A 22,334-nucleotide genomic window follows, 5' to 3' on the forward strand; every position below is an offset into this window, starting at 1 on the left:
TCTCAAGTTATGATTTTGTAATTTCTTGAGGACTGACGGCCCACTCTCTTTCCAGGGTATCACATACTAAAACAACAAGATCCAAAAAGCAAAAATAAGAGGGTTGGAGCCACTGCTTTTGGTTATTCATGTATCCAACATGGGAGCCGAATAACAGGCCTCAGGAGGGGAGATGGTGGCCAGGACAGGGCAGCTTCTAAGAAGCGACACACCTCCTCACCAGTAAGCGGTCCCCAGTCGGTGCTCTTCAGGCAGCTGGGTGACCAAGTGAGAAGGAAGGAGGGCAGGGGTGCCTGCAGCTACTACTTCAGGAAGGAACAAAGCAGGCTCGGAGACAAAGGGAATGAAAAGCACGCCTCTGCTGTGAATGCCAATTAACGCACAAATGCTGTCCTTGGCTTTAATTAGTGCCCCCTGTGACAGAATGGCACTGCCACGGCCTGCGAGGGAAGCACTGGTAGGCAATAACCAAACAGCCTCGGCCTGGGAGTGGGGGTGGAGAACGGCTGGGGCAGGCGCAGTGTGTTGGCTTTCTTTCTAGCTGGAGAAAGACAAAGGAACAACATTCACTTTTTAGTTCTACATCACAATAAGCACATTTGCTTCTTGTTATTAAAGACTTCTTATTCAACTTCACGGGGCTCTGGGCCACTGGGCTACTTCTTCCAGTAATCCATCAGCTTTAAGAGATAAAAGGGGAGAGGAGTTGCCTCAGGGCTATAAACTTTGTTCCAGAAGTTCTTCAGAGGCTGTATCCTGAGGGGAACAACGCTAGTCTTTTCAAGCCGCTAAGGTATAGCTCCATGATCATAATATGAATTGCTATTAATTTTAACACAGTGTAACAATAGAAACTTTCTTCAACTGTGCATGTGAGAAAATGGACAACAGAAAGGACTGAGATGATTTCATACAGTCAAAACTTAAAAGTGTAAGTAAAAGACGCATCATTTTATATATAAAAAGACTAGAAGAAAACGTGTCCAAATGCTTTCAGCAGTTGCCTATGACTGTTATTTCCTTCTCTGCTGCTCCACTTGTCTGTCAATTTTCCAGTATTATTTTTTACAATTAGCACACAGATTCAGAGAAACTACATATTTTGGGGTGATGCACTTTGTTCAGATTTATATGGTTTTTATGTGAGAACTGTAAAAAACACGGCTAGGAGCCTGTGGGCTGTGGTTCCCCCCCCACCCCCTTCCCTCCAGCCCTTGTAGACGGGAAGAGGAAATAGAGGGAGCCCCCACGGATGAATTCCACGGCTCATTACCCAAGGCTCCCAGGCAGACTGCACTGGGTTTATGGACTTGCTCACTCACCCCGGGGCCAACTTTGAGCACCTGGAGGAAATTCTTCCCAGTAAAAAGCCATAAATTTGTGTCCCCCCTGAAGCCTACCTAAAGGGATATACTTAGAGCACATCCCCTTGGGAAATCACAGCTGCTCCTAGTCTGGGGAGAAGAAAGAATTCCAGAACCAGGAAAGGCCACTGCTCTGCAGGCTCTAACCTGGGACCTTCATGTTTCCAGGGCACTTTGAGGGGACGTTTCAGTCTTTGTACTGTTAACTTCAAAAAGGTTTAATATTTCAAACTTTTATATTCAAATTAGGCCAAATAAATTGAAGTTTCTTCGCTTTTTGGCTGGAAATATATATCTATACATTTCCAGTGTAACACTCCCCTCTGCTCCCCAAAAATTGTTATCATAAGCTCAGAGTGATAACTAAATACATCTTTGATCAGTGAAAAATGAGAAAACAAAATTATTTTAAAACTGCAGTTCACTTAAAAGGAAGAACATTTTAATGTAGTTTTTGGAGGACATAATAACCATAGTTATACTTTTTATTTTTGCAGATGAGGAAACCGAACGAGGTCACAAGGATTTAGCCAGGGCTGCCCTGGCAGAAGTGAGCCGAGACGAGGAGACGTGGCCTGGCGTCTGTCACACACCATTCCCACTGTGTTATGCATATCGTGTCTTAAACAGACTCAGTAAAAAAGGCTGACAGAACAAAATCTATGTGAGACAGTGACTTGTATGAACAACCGGTGTCCCAGTGGCAAGAGTGCGCTGAGTGCTTGTGTGGTTTTCGTTCCCTCTCAGAAAACCAACTGTCCTGGGCTCAGGCAACATCCACGCCAGGGGCCCTGCTGGTCACTTGCTTGCATCCCCTCAGAAGGGGCGCGTACTGTGCGTTGCAGCAAGGAAACGTCTCTTTGCTATGTCTGGTCTTGGCAATGTTTCCCTTCAAGTTATAAAAACAAAAATTGCACTGGTGAGAATCCACATTTCTCATCACAAAAGGAAAAAAAACTTGAAAAGAGTTCAAGAATGATAAGGCACACAGCTCACTCTGTGTAAAGGTCTGTTTAACGTCTGTTCACTGCGTTATGTTTTCCTTACTCAGGGGGCCACAGCCAGCACTGGAACAGATTCCATATGTCCTATAAAAGGGTAGACTTATTTCAGAACGAGAACAAATTTTGCAGTTCCACTATCTTATCGGTATAACTGGGCTCTCTCATTGGAACCCTCTTAAAAGGTAATTTATAGTTCTTCTTGACCTTACCCTCTCTTGAGTTCTTTTCCTCACAATTACTTAGCAGTAAAACTCGCCAGGCTTATGGCTGTGTGTTACTGGGAATGGCAATGTCTGCGAATGAAAACAGGCTTCCATGTAGATGATTCCGAGCAAGACTAATTCACACGGGATGAGGAGAACACGCCTCTGAAAGTGTCAGAAAGCAGAAAAATTGCCTTTTCCCAAGGTGTTCCAATAGATGAACCCCCAGATTGCTTGTGGGTATAAAGAAAGGCTGTACAATCACTCTCTATGATTTACTGGGTATTTTAAAGTTACTTTGGGATTTAGTTATGGGATATCAAAGTCATTTTTTTCCTTTTCAAATATGATACATATGTACATATATACACATGTATGCATGTCTATACCCCCATAATCAATTTAATAAGTGGAATCAGGTGGTACTAAAAGATCACTCATATAAAATGGTGTTTAGGAAATTATCTTGGAATTACTATGAAGGTTTGGAAAGAGAATGATAGTCATATTTCTCCAGTTAAAAAAAAAAATTAAACTAGAGTTTTGGTTTCTCTCATCTACCATTTACTGTAAAGAGGTTAGTTTTTTGTTTTTTAGTTTTTTTATTTTTCATGAAAATCCCAGTGGACACCAATTTCTTTCCAAATTCGTTAGCTTAAAAATTTTGTGGTGAAAGCTTGGATAACATCACCTAGAATTTCCCTTATAGTTTGAGAACTGCCAGAACAAAAATGTATCTGGGGGAAACCAAAAATATAATAGCATAACGATCCTCTAGTGTTTAAAAAGTTTAATAACGACCCTTCACAAGAATTCCTAAGGAGCTAAAATACTGCTAGGATTCAAAATTCCCTCTATAAGAAGAATGCTATGTCTTCTTAAAATCTATTACTTTTTAGGAAAATTGCTCATTAAAATATTTTGGGCTAAATTTTGGGGATGTTTATGATACAGTGAGAGGGGTGCTCTATTGTTATCCCATTTTGCAGACAAAGAAAATTCAGAGAGAGAAGGTGATTTGCTAGAGACCCAGAGCTATTGAGTGGCTGAGACTTTAAACTAGACTTTGGATGTTAATCGATTGTTCTTTTCACTGCACAGGCTTCCTTATTTTCACTAGAGCTAAGTAAGGAACATCTACTTTCACCCACCCAGTGCAGAATTCCTAGTGAGGTGTCACGAACTGACCCGCCCAGCTTGGACATGTCCAGGGAGGAGGCTATTCTTGAACAATTAACATAAATATGAAAAATGCTATGGTCAGTGACTTTTAAAAATGTTTTGATAGCCTTGTGAACAAAAAAATACGAGAAATGTTATGAAAAACAATGTTTATACCAGCAAATTTCGTATTCAGAAAGCCAACACCTACCTCCTTCGAGGCCCATTAATCAGAGATAATTTTGTTGTTTTCCTCTGGTATTTCATGACAGACATGTAAACAGTGCCACTTCCCCTTCACATGCCGAAAGCACATTTTCTGCGCCCCCATGCTCCTCTGACCGCCCTTCTTTAGTGGATCCCTCAACCTTAACACTTCTCTACTAAGCTCATAATAAACTGGAAGTGACTAGGTTTCACCAGATCCCTTTGGCTCTTTCCTCCCGCTGCAGAAAGTGATGGCAAACATTAAAAGTGCAGCAGGTCAGGAATGAAATTGTGGTAGAAGCCATCCCTGCTGGCATGTAGGTGACAGCCGGTGAGAAAGTCATTTTAATGGCAGTACAGTCTGGACAGACGTCAGAGGTTACTGCTGGAAAGCCAGCCTCCTCTGGAACGTTGCAGGGGTTCTGTAGGACCCACACAGCTCATTTCGTCCCTCACTTCATTCTTCTGTATCATCCTATTATTGCCTTTTCCTCAAATGGAGGAAAGCATATCTAGTTTGCAGGAATTATGGTTTCTTGTCTTGACTCCAGTTCTGTGTATAAAGCCAGAGCCTGGCACACACATACTCCCCTGAAATATACAGGTGGTTACTGGGAGACCCTTGCCCCCATGTAACTTCATATTGTTTTATTAGATGGCTGCAGTCTTTAAGAGAAGGAACCAGAGAATCTAAATGCAAATGCAGGACACTGCCATTTTTTTGAACAGTCTGAAAAACCCCCAACAAAATTAAACCTGAAACAGACACAAGACCAACTCAAATCCTAAGAAGGCATTTTGCAGCTTAGATTACTTTAGCATGTTTACATGCCATTCATAAGAAAAAAGGGATAACGGAAAGTGGTCCCCATATATTAGAAGTGCCGTACAACGGAGCAATCAACATCTGACTGCACAGAACATAGTCCCCCGTTTCTCGACCCATTCCTAGAGCTCCTCACAAAACACCCCCACGCAGCCCCTCTCACTAGGCAGACAGCCCCGTCAGTGTAACACACAACAGTGCAGAGGAAAAGCACACGGCAGGCGCCCCAGTGGCCACCTGAACGACAGCAGAAGGCGGCGGGTGGGAGGGGCAGGGGTACCTAGGTCCAGGATCCAGTACTTGCAGGTGCCCGGCTGCCCGCTGCTGCGGTAGGCTGAGCTCACGGAGCTGACGGACGGCAGTGAGTCCAGCGGATCAACGGGCTTAATTCCGTTTGGCATGGTGCGTGCAGAGCGGGCTGGAGGCTGAGGCTCAGCTCCCTGCCCTGTCTGTGCCTGCGAGCAGCAGGGTGAGCCACTCTTCAGCAAAACCAGACAGCGCAGCACACCGTGCGCTCAGCTCAGCAGCAGGCCGGGGCCGACACAGGCAGGGACGCGGGCCCCGAGGCCCAGCCAGGGGCGCCTGCAGACGGGGGAGGTGGGTGGCTGCTCCCTCTGCCTGCTTCTCAGCTCTGCTTTACAGTTGGCGTTCACATGTGGGAATATCCAGGCGCCCTGGATCACATTCTACCACAGTGACTCTAATTGCAGCTCAAGCAAATTCTGAGGGCGCACTGGGAGCCAGCTGCTTCTCCTCCCTCCACTGGCCAACGCTGCGATTTCCGTACTCGGTGAAATGTCAGCTGACAGACCCACGCCAGGCTTTCTGACATGGGCTCTGAGTGTTTGGAAGGAGGTCTTCTCTGAGACATACAACAAACAGCCTCCTGATGTGACTTGATAGCAGAAAGAAACGTAACTCAGTCCACAGCCAACTGGTTACATCACTCTGCTGCAATGCCACTCCTCACTTATTAGAAACTATCTTCATTCTTCCTCACAAGCAGCAGCCACACAAGTGAAAATAAATATCCTTACTTGTGACTCGTGTGGGCGTTTTTAGTAAAGCATCTCAAAAGCTCACTTTTGTCCTTTACGGAAATTGGACATTTTCTTTAGCCGACATAAATTCCTGCTCTTCATTTCAAAGTTCCCATGTGTTCTTTCCCTGTCTCACACAGCACAATGGATTCGCAGGAGAATATCCACCACTATTTAACCATCATTAGCCTGACTTTTCAACTTCCCCGGGAAGCTCACACAATCTCGTTTCTCATTAATTCAAGAAGCACAGAGCGCTCTCCAAACGTGACTGTGATGGCCCGTCCCCTGCTTTGGGGCAATCACCTGGAATGCTCTTCACAGATCCCAAGCTGTACCTGGCCCGCAGGTACCTAGACATTTTCTGAGAGGGTGTTATTTGTGGAAGCCTGCATTTACCTTAGCTGAATCATGTACTGCCTTCTTAAGTTCTTTTTATTAATAACTTCTCATTTCTGCTTTATCATTTATACCTGATAGTATCAATGATTGTATTTGTGTTGCTTTCATTTGCTAAGAAAAATGTTGTCTTTTTGAGTTTCTTAGTTTAAAAAAAAGTTCAACTTGGCTCTCCCTCCACCGCCTCACATTTGTTGCAAAGTCAATTTTAAAAATTCTCCAACTAAAAACTGTGGAAGTAGCACAGACTTCTAGTTCCTTTCAAAGTGTAAGACAATGAACAACTATAAGAAAGAAGAGACTAAATCCAGGGCACCCAAAGAAGGCTGTGTCAGGCACTGACACCTCCCTCCGGCAAACAGACACAAAGTAGGAGGGGGCATTTATGGGCCCACATCAGGCCTCATATTCTTCTTAAAACACCAAAAGCAAAGCGTAAGGTTGTTTTTCCCTGTAGAAGGTCCCACAGCAAATCCAGATGGCGTACTTATGCTGGGACAGAGCAAGAGGCAGAATTCTGCACAGAGCATTTTTTATGCCAGAAAACTTTATTACTAAATAAATAATCTTCTCTCTTGTTGGCAAAAAAAGCAGTAAAAATTATGTCCTAAAGGAAATCAAGTTAATTGACATTCTAAGGTTTCGTTTACTACAACCTTTATTAAATATTTCACTTTGCCTCTTTCCAAAAATACAGACTGCCAAGCAAGGACCATTAATTAAAAATAATAATAAAAAAAAGGGCTGTCAGGGAAATTAATTATTTTATGTGCAATATATGTTCTCTACTAAAGAGGAAAAGAATGATGTTTAAGAATGAGTAAAATGTTTTGGCTAAGATATATGGGAAATTTCCCCAGTGACTGCCCTCTTCCAATTTCAAGTTTACATCTGTCAGAAATGCAGCACAGCCGAAATAAGGCAATAAAGGAAGGAAGCTTTTCTCATCCCCTCCTTCCTTCTGTTCATGCAGTGAGATTACAGAATGTTTACTATCTAATACGGCACTTTACAAAGTAAGTAAAGATAAATTACACCAAGTAAAGATACCACATGACCCCAACCTGGAAGGAGTGATAATAATCTAACACATTGGACTGACATCCATGGAACCAGCTGAATGCTGATGTTATAAGTGAAAGGGAGGGGAAAGGAGTTGAGGAGAAAGGGAAAAGGAAGACGGTTTGAACAACTGGCAAAAGTTTCCCAGAAACACGTTTTGAACGCTGCTGCTTATTTCTACCTTGGTAGTAGGACAGCTAATCTAAGAGTCTAAATCAATTTCAAGTGAGAAAGCCTAAGGGTGACCTCAGCAGGCTGCAGGAAGAAAAGTTTGGTGGGAACCGTGACCATTGAGGGTAGAAGGAAGGAGAAAGAGGTGACAACAGCGACTGGTGACTTCAGTTAATGTGCAGAAGTTTTAAGGAAGGTGATAATGTACCATAACCAGAAAGAAAATCACAAATAACTGAGGAGTTAGAGAATGGGTGGGAGAATCTATCTGCAGTGTGAGAATATTATCAAGTAGGAAAGGTGGTCAGGAAACAATGACAACAGTCTGCAATTTAAATGACCAGACCTAGGAAAGGAATTGATCTCACTCAATCTAGAACAGATGGAACTGAGCTTTGCAAGGAAAGAAAGCATGACAACTGACTGAATGGGGCGGGTTAAAGACAAACATTTTAGGCATTTGGCAGAATAGGAGATACACAATGTAGAAATTAAAAAGTGGAGTCTAGGAAGGAAAATAAGAAATTTTGTATTTTTGATATGTTTTGGTATTTTTGATAGGTTTTTGCTCTTGTCATTTGATGGCTGGACATAGAATTAAAAATGTCACAAAGAAAAGAGAAGAACCACTGCCGAAGACATTTAAAGACATAATGTAATGTAATGTCCTACACTACATAATGTAATGTAATGCGCTTTTAAAGACATAACGTAATGTTTACCTGGGAGAACCAAAGGCAAAGGGTGCTGGGAAGAAAACAGGAGAGATGTGTACATGTAAGAAAACTGAGTGTTGACTCTCGGAACCATGGTTATGTGTCCCATGCCCCCCAAATAAATAATTACAATCAGCTAGGAGAGGGAGTGTGTGCACTCAGAATGGAAGGTACACACCACAGCAGACAAACACAGACGTATCACAAAGGAAGAACAGGACACGCTAGAGAGGGTGGGGGAGAAGAGAACTCACCGAAGTGGCGGTGAAAAGCAGTATTTTGAATGTATCCTGCAAAACCGGAGACAAAGAGAACTGTAAGCTTGTGTCTCATAGGGGTGTGGGTTAGCAATGAGATCAGATGGAGTGAGTCTTTTAAGGTCATTTTAGGTGAAGAAAATATTCAATTTCCAAAGAGAAAAAAACATGGGCTTTTATACTAGAACTGAACAAATAAGTATATTTTGGATAATGAGATACAGGTGTCTCACTGCCAGAGAAAAAGGTTACAAGAAGGAAGGCCACGGGCTAAGAATGAACCCGGTATTGTTTGATAGGAGTCAGAGGTTTTAGTATGAACTCATGTTATATATATATATTTTCGGGGAAACACGGTATATGTATATGTACACATATTCAGAGAGAGAGACAGAGGAGGAGATAGGCTATGCATGCACATGTGTGTAGACATACACGTCTGCTGAGAAGATCTACAAGTCATGACACCATGTAGCAATGAGCCCACTTAGCACCGGTCTTCATTTTTAATACTACTCTCCAATAAAAGGAACCAGGGCTTCTTGGAGAAATGGCTGATCTAGGACTGCAGCAGAGAAAACACGAGATAGCCAGGAGCATCCTGTACTGCCAGAAAGCAAGGAAGCACTCCAAAAATGATGGGGGTGTGTTCAAAGTCCACAGAGGCCAACCTGAAAGAGTTCCCAACGGCCAAAGCTGGAACAATTTGAGCAACAAAATAAATAGTGACGGTATTGGATTCTGGCCCACAGAAGAAAATACCTGTGACTCCACACTGATCTAAATAACTGAATAAATACTTGAGGCAGAGGGACCCCTCTTCCTTGCAGAATTCCAGTTAATAAGCTTAAAAGAAAAGAGGAAAACAGAAAATCACCGGCAGGCAAACAGCACAGTAGCAGCAGCTGCAGGTAAGAACCATGGCTGCAAGCTAAGACGAGTGGGGAAAGGCAGGATGAGAAACAGTATTTGCATTTCAAGGCATCTCTCTCTCACAAGGTATTTATTACTTATAAAGAGATAAACAGTAACTTTACAGTGAGAAAACACTGCAGACACCACTTGAACCAGGCGGTCGAGGTCACCACCACCAGCAATGACACCTCTCAGCACCCTCCAGTGTCCCGATATAAAGGACTGAGAAGGGCACAAGGTCACTTCTGTGGCATTCTTGCCAAAAATGCCTAAGTCATATTTAATCAGCAGAAAGCATTAGATAAATCCAAGTTAGGGGACATCTTTCACATAAAGGACCAGAGATACCTCAAAAGTGTCAGGCTCATGGAAAACAAGAAAAGGTATTGGAACTATGACAGACTGGAGAAAACTAAATACCATGGGTGCTGGACTGGATTCAGAACCAGAAAAACACATTGGAGCAAAGTCCAAAATAAGGGCTGGCTTGGGTAACAGTGCTGCATCCAGCTTGGTTTCTGGGTTTTGATCACTGGAACAAGGGTCATACGACATGTGACATAGGGGAAGCTAGGTAAAGGGAGTACAGAAGTTTTTGGTACTGTTTTTGCAACTTTTCTGTGAGACTAAGATTATTTCAAAATAAGGAGTTTTTAAAACAAAAACATTGAATGTTATGTTATATAAATGCAATTAGCTAAAGAAATTGAGAGTGTAAGAAAAGTGACCAGAGAAAAATAGGCAAAGTCAGAGAACTTTTGTGGGAAAAGAAACAGGGGCAAATTAATGACCTGTGAATAAAGGGATCTATGATATATGGAAAAAATGTCCTGAAGAAATATAAAATCACTATTTGTTTGCACATTTATGGGGCAAAACTATAATAGCCAATTTCACTCTCATGAAAATAGAGGCATTTTTATTTAGGTTGGTTGAAAAGAAATTCTTTTGGTCAAAATGAATGCCCTCCCACAATCACTTTTCATATAACCTTCTTTTGTGATAATTATGCCTCAAATATTTAAAATTAGAACTTCAATATTCAAGTGCCTGTTACTTACCTGTCCAAAAAACTGAGACAAGGTCGTTTTTGCTACAGAGATCTCAATAAAAAAAACCGAATAAAAAGGTCTACATACAAATAACACTCCTAAAATCAGGACTAAAGGTATACTTAAAAGAAAGCCCTTTGTAAAACTAAAATTCAGATAAGCCAAAGGACCTAAGTCTTTCTATTATGATTACAGCAGTTTTTGAAGAGGAAGGAAACACTAATAATCAAGCCATTAATGTAGGATGAAAAGGTCCCCAAAACCCTAAAAGGAAGATGTAGGGCACATGCATAAAACAGTATCAGCTACGTTTCAAGATTGAAACTCAAATGCTGTAACCGCTGGGAATAGTATTTAAAACTTCCTCTAAAAATCAGCAGTGTTTGGTTAGACTTGGAACATTATCAGTAATTCTGATACGTTTTCAGTGGTCTCTCAGCAAGCAGGTCCTGAAACCACCCCCAGTTGTGCGGATGGGGGTGGGGACTCCAGGAGAGCGTGTGGCTTTCCCAGGACTGGATTCCAGGCTGTTTCCCGCCCCCCTCCCACAACACCCCCCGATGCTGGCCTCAGCACAGCTGCACCGGTTTCTAGGTTCCACGCACAAAGATACTCCTGTTCAGAGGACGTTTTGTGTGGTTTCTTACCCCACAGATAACACAGCTCCCTCTCTGGAGGGAGAGGACTGGATGACTAAATCCTGCTTCTCAGGGCTCCATTCAGCACATTATTTCCTGCTGCTTTCCAGCACAGTGGCCAATCCACAAAAGCACCTTTATTGGGCATTCAACCACTGCATCTGGGTGCCAAAAATCCCATAGGGTCCTTTTCATTGCTTTCCTTACTATCTTTTCACAAGCGATGTGAGTTTTTCTCTTTCTTTAACAAAACAAACATTCAAATGCGCCTTTTTTACATCGCACTTTAACTCGCTATGTGACATTCTCTGTTTGCATCAGCACTGTGGACTATTTGCAGAATGGCAACATGAGACGGTGGCCTCACAAATGTGTTCCCTAAAAAAAATAACAAAAACAATAGTGTTCAAAAAATTAGAGCGATGTCGCCAACCCCTGACAGCGAATCTGTGCTTGTGATGTCCCAATTGTTAAACTTCGGAGAGTGAGTGATGGAGGTGACGGAAGGACGGCATCACTCAGGGGAAGGGTCAGGAGAACGGGAGGCTGGACAGGAGGCTTCGTTCAGCTCTTTCAAGGAAGAGCTGGGATACTATGCTGCTGATTTCAATTTTTTTTTGTATTTTTTTTTTTTTGTAGGGGGAGAGGATATGGAGTTGAGCAGAAAACGTCTACTCCTGGATGCAAATTGATTTTAAAAAATTGTTTTTACTTTTGTGATTGGTTCTTCCATTCATTGACTCAGAACAAGCCCACTGTGATTCAAGTTCTGTGCTGAACTAGGGGAAAGAGCACGAAGAGAAGAGGCCCACAGAGGGGAAAAGACCAGATTTCCATTAAGACGACTTCTTTGGGTGGTGGACGGCAACTGCAATTGTATCATAATTCAAATCAGAAGCTGAACATGGATCCTTCTCAGAGGAAGGGATTGTCGGAGGGGTCGTCGTCTCTCAGGAACGTACGCAGCTCCAGGAAAACAATCAGGCTTGTGTGTAGTGGGCTTCAGAGCCCGGCTTCTAGAATCAGCTCTTCCACAAGTGATGGGGCTTGGGCCACAGAGCTTCCTTCTAGAGGCGACAGCGTCCTCCCTGGACCACCAGCTTGCATGGAGAGCAGGATGCACAGTGGTTACGAATTTTAGCCCTCAAGTCTGACTGCTGTTTTGAAAACCCCATTCTCCATCACCGACTAGGCCTGGTTAATTTCTCCGTGCCTCCATGTCTTATCATGAAACGGGTGGTAAAAGTATACACTGCCATAGAGGCATCCTGAGGACTCAAATGTAGAGACAAGAAAAGCAGCACAGGGCCCGGCACACTGCAACCCCTCAACATATCCTGTTAGTCCTATTGATTTTCTAAGGCTCCAACAGTGCCCTTGTTATGGGCTGCGTCCCCCTAAAATCTGCATGTTAAATGTATTGAAGTCCTAAAGCCCAGTATCTCAGATTGTAACCGTACTTGGAGATAGCATCTTTAAAGATGCGATTAAGTTAAAATGAAGCTGTTAGGGTGGATTTTAATCTAATATGACCAGGGTCCTCACAGGAACAGGAAATTTGGACAGAGACACCGGGGGTGCACACAGGAAGAGGCTGCGTGAGGACACAGCGAGAAGGTGGCTGTCTGCAAGCCGAGGAGAGAGGCCTCCAAGGAAACCAACACTGCCAACACCTTGATCTTGGACTTCTAGCTTCTAGAGTTATGAGAAAATAAATTTCTGCTGCTGAAGCCATGCAGTCTGTGGCATTTTGTTATGGCAGCCAGAGCTGACTAATACACTGCTTTTCCCTCCTCGGATAAGTCTGTTCCGTAATCCAGAACTGAAATGGTCTAATTTTGAGACAGTGGGAAACTTACCTCTAGGAACAGAACTTTAATGTTCTCTCTTTCTAGTAAATGCAAAGTTCTACAGACTCTGGAAAACGGGCTGGGGAGGGAAAGGAGGCCACTGAGCACAAAGGGCTACATTACAATGAAAAATAACATGGAATTCCAGAGCTGCCTTGCAGTGCGGCCAAGGTGAGTGAACCTGTTTACTGTCCTCTTGAATGTTGGAAAGGGCCCTTCAAATAATAAACACCCGGGTGCCCTGTCCTATGCCTGGCTAGAAAAGTTCTGAGAAAATGATGAGCCTCTTAAACAGTCAGCTTTGTGGAATGGCGAGCTGTCCAGACTGCTGCCCGTCAGACTCCACGAGAATGTGTCTCGACAGCTCAGGCACTGAAGCGTCTCAGAAGGTTCCAGGGGGCCGCTCTGATCCACATGGGACACCAGAAAGGGAAGCCAGCGCCCTTGTCCTACACAACTCTGGCTGTGGGAGTGCAAGTTCAAAGGTCAGCCTCCTCAACCCTCTGCCTGACCTCCAACCTCCACGCCTTCTCTCTGCTTTCCAAAGTCCTTCTATCGTGTCAATAAAGATGGAGGTTAGAATGGGAAGGTTTCAGAAACAGTATTTTCCAAAATTCACTGTGAAATGTTAGTGATAAGATAGTGAGTCCTTCAGAAAGTACCAGGACTAGATGGAGACTTGAAAGCCCATTCTAGAAACCTCAGACAGCACTGTCTCATGAGTGTGTTTGTCACAGTGATGCTGTGGTTTGCCTCATAAGCAGCTCTCCATGGATGGAAGGCAAAACAGTGGCACCACAAAAAGCTACTTTTATACACACACTGAGGGAAGCTACTGGTTCTTGGGAGATCATTACATTTAGTGGCAAACTTCTAATTTGCACCCTTTTGACTATATCTATAAGAATGCAGACACTGGTGAAATATTATCTACATTAATATTTTATTGCATGCTCCTGTACAGAAGTCACTTGGAGACTTGTGATTTAATTAATAAAAATAATTTTAAAGAGTGACCTCATTCAAAGAGGAAGGACAGTTGTTGTTTTTTTCCCCCTAAGTGGATAAAATGAAATTAGAGAGAATTCAAGGGTTTTGGTACAGTTCAAACATCAGTAAAAATATATGTTAAAATTAAAAATATAAAAGCAAATGCCAGTATAGCATGTTTACTATGATATTCTGAGGCAGTTAATTTATGATTCAGGGATTCCCCTTCAAAAGTTTGTTTTCCATAAATGCAGTTAACCTCCATCCCATCAGTCCCACTTCTAAATTCCAAGACACTGATACACCTGCATTGAGTGCAATAGCCATTGCTAACAGTTAGTAACTCACGCTGTGTGCGTAAGTACTGCCCACGTGCAGAAAAGGACCAGGCAGTTCTCTGTGCACTAGTCCTTTCTAAAAGGTACACAGAGCAGAGTGAAAAAAGCCAGGGGCAAAGCACACTACTTTCTATGTATGAAAATGGAGGGACATAGGGAATAGAGTCAATGGAATTATAACAGCTACATACGACGTCAGAGGGGTAGCAGATTGGGGAAGGGGGGTTATCACTTTGTGAGGGGGGTAAATGTCTAACTAGTAACATTGTTTTGTACACCTGAAACTAATAAAAAGAAAAGAAAAGAAAAAAGAAAAAAGGAAAGGAAAGGAAAGGAAAGGAAAGGAAAGGAAAGGAAAGGAAAGGAAAGGAAAGGAAAGAAAAGAGGAAAGGAAAGAAGAGAAGATGGAGGGAGGAATGACTACATGTTTGCATTTGCCTAACAAAGTACCGGGAGCGGAAGTTGGAAACAAATAAAAATGGTTTTCTACACACGGCAAGTGGGACTGTAGGAAAAGACTTCTCAGTTCATACACCTCTTCATGGTGTTATTTTGAACCACGTGAAATGTCTAAAAGAAAGTGTTTACATTTGGGTTTTCTTCTCTTCTTTAGAAGTTCTGAATGGGGGTCATTGAAATTGTGTGAAATTTTGTACCTACATATGTTTTCTGGGGAGTAGGACCATGGCTTTCATCAGATTTGATCGGGGATATGTGATTCAAAAATTTTCAGGGCCCCCTTCTTCAGAATTAGCCAGAATCTGTGTCAGTATTTTCCCTTCTCATTGCATTTTCAGCTTAGCTATCAGGACCTACAGTCAAATCTTTCAAAATTCTACCTCTTTACGGGAAAGCTAGCTCTAGGAACACAAAACAGTTACAAAATCATCTCGGGCTTCTCTGAAAGGAGAAAGGAACAGAAGGCCGCAGCACACCTGGGCTGTCTGGCACACACTTCTCAGGTGCTATTTCACCAGGTGTTGTCAGAGCCACAATCCACAAACTCATGAGACAAGCGTGAACTTACTCTGAGCCAACATACAATTGTTTCCTTCCATGTAGAGCATTTATCCATTTTCAAAATACCTAACGAAAAGCAGCACACTGTGCCTTAGACAATCTCTTACCAAACACACTCTGTCCTTTTTCAGTTTCTTTAGACACTAGAGTGAATAAATTTAAAAGAGAAACCCCAACTCGTCTAGTAAATTGCAGAGTCTGTTCTCTCCGACTGTCACAAAGGAGGCAGTTAAAGAAGTAGAGTCTCCAGAGAAGCAGGAAGCGGACCCCCAGCCCTGGACCTGCAGCCGCCCTACCTAGCCCGTGAGGCACCGTGGGCAGGGGCACCTCTGTTTTCCCTGGTGAGCTCTTCTCCCTTCATTACACATCTTTCTAAACTCAGTGCTGTGGCCACTTCAAGCCAAGTGTGGGAAGGTCGTTCTCTCGTTCTCTCTTTATGACTCTGCTTCACACACACACACACACACACAATTTTGTGATCTTCTATGGGGGGTGTCAATACTTGGCTCATGTTTTTCCTGTTTTAATAAACACTGTAATGTAAAGTCGGAACATGAAGATACCTCCGACATGAAGCCTTCCGCAGCACAATGGCCCACTGTGTGGCTCCCTAATTACACGCTGCACAGAAAACGCTCCTTAATCACAGGTCTCTGGGGGATCATCCAGCCTTGGAGACGGTGCTCGGGAGAAAGACAACGTCTCGTTCCCGGGGCAGCTCTCGGCTTCTCGGTGTGGCTTCCCACAGGGATTTACATCAGCAGCTGTTCAAATAGACAAAAACTGCCCTTTCCTAAGCCAATTTTTTTAAAAAAAGTATATAGATCTTCCACTGTATGTGTTTTTGAAGAATATGCGGGTAGACACAGGTTTGAAATGTCTGTGCACAGGTGTGCCTGGTGTGTTTCTGATTAAGACGGGGCAATCTGGCATCAAGCAAATGTCTAAACACACCAGAATCACCATATATTCAACTATTTTTTTTATTTTTTTTTTTAAGATTTTATTGGGGAAGGAAAACAGGACTTTATTGGGGAACAGTGTGTACTTCCAGGACGTGTTTCCAAGTCAAGTTGTTGTCCTTTCAATCTTAGTTGTGGAGGGTGCCATTCAGCTTCAAGTTGTTGTCCTTTTAGTCTTAGTTGTGGAGGGCGCAGCTCAGCTCCAGGTCCAGTTGCCATTCCTAGCTGCAGGGGGCACAGCCCACCATCCCTTGCGGGGGTCGAACCGGCAACCTTGTGGTTCAGAGGACGTGCTCCAACCAACTAAGCCATTTGGGAGCTCAGCTCAAGGTGCCGTGTTCAATCTGAGTTGCAGGGGGCGTTGCCCACCATCCCTTGCGGGAGTTGAGGAATTGAACTGACAACCTTATGGTTGAGAGCCCACTGGCCCATGTGGGAATCGAACCGGCAGCCTTTGGAGTTAGGAGCATGGAGCTCTAACCGCCTGAGCCACCGGGCCGGCCCATCAACTAAATTTTTTAATGTCACTAAAGCCTTTTTAATGCCCTAAATTTTTCGAGAACTTATTAGCTCACTTAAAAGTCACACACAGTTAAAAGAGGTAGGAACCTGGACTCACTTGGGCAGCGTTTCATGATTTGGGAAAGATGATGTTTGTGTGGAACAAATTTAAACCAAGACACCCAAGGTACAAGGTACATAGCAGAGGCTTGGACCAGGCAGCTCCGTTTTCTGTCACACAGATCTCTGGAGAAGGAGCAGAAGCACCTCAGCCTCTGCAGAGATGCTGCTGACCTGGTGCTAGGGCTGCCAGGAGGCCGGGGTGGGATGCACAGGCAGATGCCACAGCCCTGAGTGCAAGCCAGGCCTGCTCTCCCCTGGCAGCTGGACTGCCCCGGGCTGGGAAGGTGGGTTGTAGGCGAGGGGGAGGAATCTTGGGGACTGCCTGTACTCTGCAGAGGCAAACGGCTTTGAAGAACCCTCTGAGCTGGGGGCCCGCTGACGATGGGCATAGGCAGGGAACACAGGTGACGAGGCCCAGGCCTGGGGTTCCTGGGAGAGGACACACCTGGTGGCCTTCTAAGTCCTGTCCTTCCACCACCTGCAAACCTCTGGTAAAACTGTCACCTGGTCTCGTCTGTATGACGTGGTGAGCAAGGGACAGAGAGCTGAGGGGAGAGAACTGGCCAACTCCAAAGCCAGGGAGTGGGTACGTAGTGAGGGGCAGCCACCTGCAGACAGACAGAGCCCATCAGACAGGGAGGGTGAGGAAAGCGGCCCTGGATGGTGGGCGACAGGGGCTCAGACGAACTGCACTGTAAGGGAAAGCGTCCTAGTTTTATACTTTCCTAGTGGTGGTGCCAATGGTTACCCCGAAAATCAAATGGGGAGTTTATAACCTCCAGGCACAGGGTCATTTATTCATTCTAAGAAATGACAAGTGATTCTGAGTAGTAGCCCTTGGCGTAAATAGTATGTCCCTTTGTCTGACTTTCGAGTGACAGCCCCAGTGCACCTATCTAGGAAGTGTGTATCTTTAAAGTGAAACAGAACAGAACCTGGCATACGAGCTTACAACAGACTGCCCTCTGCCCGTCAGCACCCCGCTGAGGCAGCATTCCCACCGAGGGCCCTCCCACGGTTACCCCCACTTAAAGCTCCCTCCGTGCCCTGCTATCCATTCTGTTGACCGCCCGCCGTGGGGGCTGCTTGAGGTTCTCGCCCCCACCACTCCTGTTGTTTAAAGCTGTGTTACCTGTACTTCTCCACCACATTTGTAAGTTTGTACTGTACCTACACCCCTGCTCCTGTGAAAACCTGGTGGAAAGCCCTCCAGTGAGTCCCGTGTGGCCTCCGTGGCCCCTGGAGTGCATCTCACTGGGACCGTCCTTTCAGGTTACCCTCTGTGGTTAAATACTTCTTAACTGCACCGAGGTTTAGTCCGTCCCCCCCACACTGCCACCGACTCACTGGATACATTCCCTTTTTTACCTCTAGGATTTTTCATTTCTTATTTATTTGGTGAGGAGAGACAGGGAATGTCAGGTAGGGCCGAGGGAGTACGGAAGAAACCCTCCTGCTAACTGCTGCACCACAGCGGGGAGAGAGGCTGTGTGTGCACACATGTGTGTGCCTGTGCACGTTAGGTAAACGGAATCTTATTCTCTGGCCAACAGCAATTCACGGTAGCAATTTAAGCAGGAGCTTGTATCATTGGATTTGTGTTTTAGCTGCAGTAAGAGAGGGTGAGAAGTGTGGCTGGAGATCTGGTGGGCAAGAGGCAGTGGTGACGAGGGGACAAGAGAGTATCTAGTTAATGGTAACAAAATGTGGGTATGCTCAAAAAATTAAAAATAGAATCGCCACGTGACCCAACAATCGCACTGCTGGGTATACTCCCCAACGCACTGCAGGGACCTACAGGGAGATTTATATCCCAGGTTCACAGCAGCATTATTCCCAATGGCTCAAAGGTGGCTGCAACCCCAGTGTCCATCCACAGGTGAATAAATGAGCAAAATACAGTCTATACACACAACAGAATATTATCCGGCCTTAAAAAGGAAGGACATTCTGACCCATGCCACAATGTGGGGGAACCCTGAAGACACTACGTTAAGTGAAATAAGCCAGTTACAAAAGGAGAAATACTGTATGGTTCTACTGCTGGGGTCCCCGGAGTAGTCAAACTCACAGACGCCAAAAGCAGAAGGGTGGTTGCCAGTGGCTGGGGGAGGGGAAGTTAGGGTTCCACGGGCAGAGGCTCAGTTCGGGAAGATGACAAGTGCTGTGGATGGATGGATGGTGGGTGGTGGTGACGGGAGCACAACAGCGTGAGGGTACATAACGCCACTGAATGTATGCTAACAAATGGTCAGGATGGCAAATTTTATGTTTTGTGCATTTTACCACAATTAGAAAAAAATGTGTGGGCAGTGAAGAGACCCTCAAGTGTGTTGTCCACTTCCTGGATGAATAAGTTGGGGCCATTTCCACCTTTGGAGAGGTGGCAGGAGAGGAGATCTGAACATTCTAGGCTTGAAGAAGGTAAGGCAGTGAAGTATTCAGGTGGCCAGAGGAGGATGGGTAGGAAAAGCGTGGCAGCGAGCTTACAGACAGGCCAGATGGGGGAGCCCCAAGGAAACCTTACATTTCAGGTAGTTTCTCATGAAAGGGTCCCAATTTTACCTTGGATTAAAGAAGATGCCTCATTTTTCTGATAATGACCATAGACCACTGGATTTATGAAAGGTCATTCCTGGGTCTTCTCTTTTCTGGCTGCAGTCAGTCTGGTAAAGACTGAGGCCTGATCTGCGGGCGCCCACCTCCTGCAGGTGCTGTGCTAACGCGGAAAACACAGGGCTATTTCTGGGACGCTGTTTTCGGGAAATGAATGGGCTGAGTTAGAGCCTCTGGCTGTAGAGGCCCAAGTGGCCAGCAAGCAAGAGGTTTTATTTCTCATGTTTTTGTTCTCTTCCTTTCCTCATGAAGAATTCAGGGTGAAAAAAAAATCATGCTTTTTAACTTCCTTGAAATAAAATGCAAGTACTGAGCTATTCACTATCCAAAGGAGAAAAAACTGTAATTATAAGCAACTTTCAGAAGCATTAAGGCGAAGGTTTGTAAGTGGGTATTTTCTTCTCGATATATCAAAGAACTAGCAAAAAGACCACTTGCAGACGGAACAGGGGGAGGTTTGTAACTGTGTGAATTCCACAGCATTTATTCAGGAAGGCCTCATAAGAAATATAAACTCAGAATATCAGAGCTAGGAAGGATCTCAGAGGTCGCCCACCGTCACCCTACCTCAGGCCCACAGTCGCAACGTTCCCAATCAGAGCTCAGGTCCTCCTGACACAAAGCACAGACCTGGCAAGTCACACACGGCCTCTTCTGACCGCTCCAACCATAAATGTCACTCTTACTACTGAAAGGTCTTTTAAAGCTGCATTTTAGTAAAAAAACAGTTCAGTGGGGGCTGAAAGTGACTGTCCAAGTTCGACTCAAACTGCGCCAGTCTGGGTAGAAATCTAGGTGACAGGTAGTGTCATGACATAGTCCCCAGGTGGCCTTTTCACCTGCCACGAGTGGAGTATGAGCACACGGAGGTACCTCCTGAAGACAAATGATGGATTCCTGCCTTATTCTTAAAAAAAGCGGACCCAGTCGAAAGACTGCCTCTGTGCACTTCAGAGCTGTGCCTCGGTTACTGACACAGACCAATCCTCTTTTTACGGAGTATCTTCCATTGCTGTCACCACCAACTCTGGGTCCTGCCGCCATCAAGTGTGCCCTGCCCTGCTCTAGGTAAGCTTGCAGGGCTGTCACCTGGAGCTCAGCTCTCGAACACCGTCACACATGGCAGTTTGGTCGTGAAGAAAGAGAAAAGCCGAACTACTCAGTCCAGGGGAGCATAAAAAAGGGGATGTTTTAAACTGGCCTCATCGAAAACACAAACACTGCTGATAGTCCTGTTTACTTTCTGTGAACAAAAGTGAGTAAACAGAGAAAGCGACAAGCTTTACAAGTTGAGACAGTAGGAAAGAAAAACCCCTCGGATTTACTCAGAGATTAAAGATAATTACGGGTGCCCATGTCAGGAGCACATCAATGCACTCAGAGCTCCTGGATCCCAGACGCGGGACGGACTCGCTGGGGCAGATACAGACTCTCCACGTCCAGGCCCCGACCCCCGAGATTCTGAGTAATGGCGGATGTATAAACCACAACCACAAATAAGCTGCTGGGCACAAGGATTTGCTGCGTCCTTATCCTATTTTAACATGTTTGGTATCTGTTTAGTCTGTGACTAAGACGCTGTGAAAAAGGAAGCACGGCAGCCAGAGCAAGACAAGAGGGAAAGCCCAAGCTCGCCCGCCTGCCAAGTCTGACCAGCGCAATCTTCCCACACTGGCCGTTCCCACAACGTGGAAAGCGGTTTTGTTTGTTTGTTTGTTTGTTTGTTTGTTTTTCAATTAGTTTCAGGTAGTTAATACAGTATGGGGAATGTAACCAACGATGTTGGAAAGCGTTGTTAAATGGAGTAATCGTCACATGGGAGTCTAGTTTCAGACACAAAAAAAATCTCCTTAAAAAACAAATTGTCCAGTTACATTTCTTGTTCATTTTAAATAAGTTATATTTTTATCCTCTCCCCACATTACCCAGGAATATATAGCAAGATAAAAGAAAGCTAGTGCTCAAATATTCCACGCATGCTCACTGTCCAACAGATTTCCAGCTGTAGCCTCGCCTCCCCCCAGCAGGGAACCTGGGCAGCCCGGGCTCAGCCGAGTATTCACGCGCATAGTCACACAGCGGTGCTTACAACAGCTTATCACTCACAATCAGGTAAACAGACATCTGGGCTTCACAGGCATGTTGTACATTTGAAATGTACAGAAAGTTAAGTTGCTTGGATTGGGGAGTTATGAAAAAATTACTGAGGCAGTAAGGCTAAGAAAACTCTGGAACTAGAGATTAGTAAATGTGCTCCTTCCTCCTGCCTGGAGGGTCGGAGGTGTAAGAATCAAAGAAATTTATAAAACTGTCTTTAGAGATTAATAGCAAGTGACTGGAGACAGAAACGTAATGACAATTCCCTACGGTTCATGAGTTTTGAAGTGTGTGAAAGGCAGGCCACCTGCTTGTTTGCTATTGCCCGGAGGAGACCCAGGAGGCACGTTTTGTGCGAGACGGGGCCACACTTCTCACTGCAGTATCCTGCAAGCCAGTCTGGCTACAGACTGCAAAGGGGCTCAGAACGAGATGCTGGGGAAGCAGGCGCACGAGAGTAATGGCTCCCACAGTCCGGCACTCACCAGGGTGGGCTCACGCCCTCCTTTTACACGAAAGCAGGAAGAAGGGTGGTGGGGCTGAGCAGACACAAATCAAGATCTATTTCTCCAGGTGGCGGTGGCCTCTTGCTCCCAGAGTCTCTGCATCTTTTTTTGGACTTCATGCTTTGATCCTTGGCCCTAGCTGTCTGGACTATTCGATGAAGGCCTCTTCTCCTAACAGACCACGGTCACTGCTGCCTGCTTTCCTGCACTTGACCATGGACAGGAGGCTCTGGCAGGGGCTTGTCAAAGCTCTAAGGAGGCTTTCCCTCCCCAGGCTATTGCCCAAGTCCTAACACTGCAGGGAACAAACACATGA

The 22,334-nt window shown here is 44.8% G+C and overlaps 1 protein-coding gene and 1 long non-coding RNA gene across 8 annotated transcripts in view; both read right to left on the minus strand.

The window, feature by feature from the left end:
* The window catches only part of TRIO (trio Rho guanine nucleotide exchange factor), a 324,184-nt gene that overhangs the window by 54,196 nt on the left and 247,654 nt on the right, over positions 1 to 22,334 (minus strand). The window lies entirely within an intron of this gene.
* On the minus strand, positions 1,790 to 6,632 carry LOC141570730 (uncharacterized). 2 transcript variants are annotated; one of them, XR_012495178.1, is made up of 3 exons: positions 5,046 to 6,632; positions 2,578 to 2,736; positions 1,790 to 2,452 (listed from the first exon to the last, which is right to left on the minus strand). It is a non-coding gene; the product is annotated as an uncharacterized LOC141570730 (long non-coding RNA). The 2 variants fall into 2 exon arrangements; XR_012495177.1 differs by lacking the exon at positions 2,578 to 2,736.

This window comes from Rhinolophus sinicus, linkage group LG03 (assembly GCF_036562045.2).
Source record: "Rhinolophus sinicus isolate RSC01 linkage group LG03, ASM3656204v1, whole genome shotgun sequence".
Taxonomy (NCBI): domain Eukaryota; kingdom Metazoa; phylum Chordata; class Mammalia; order Chiroptera; family Rhinolophidae; genus Rhinolophus; species Rhinolophus sinicus.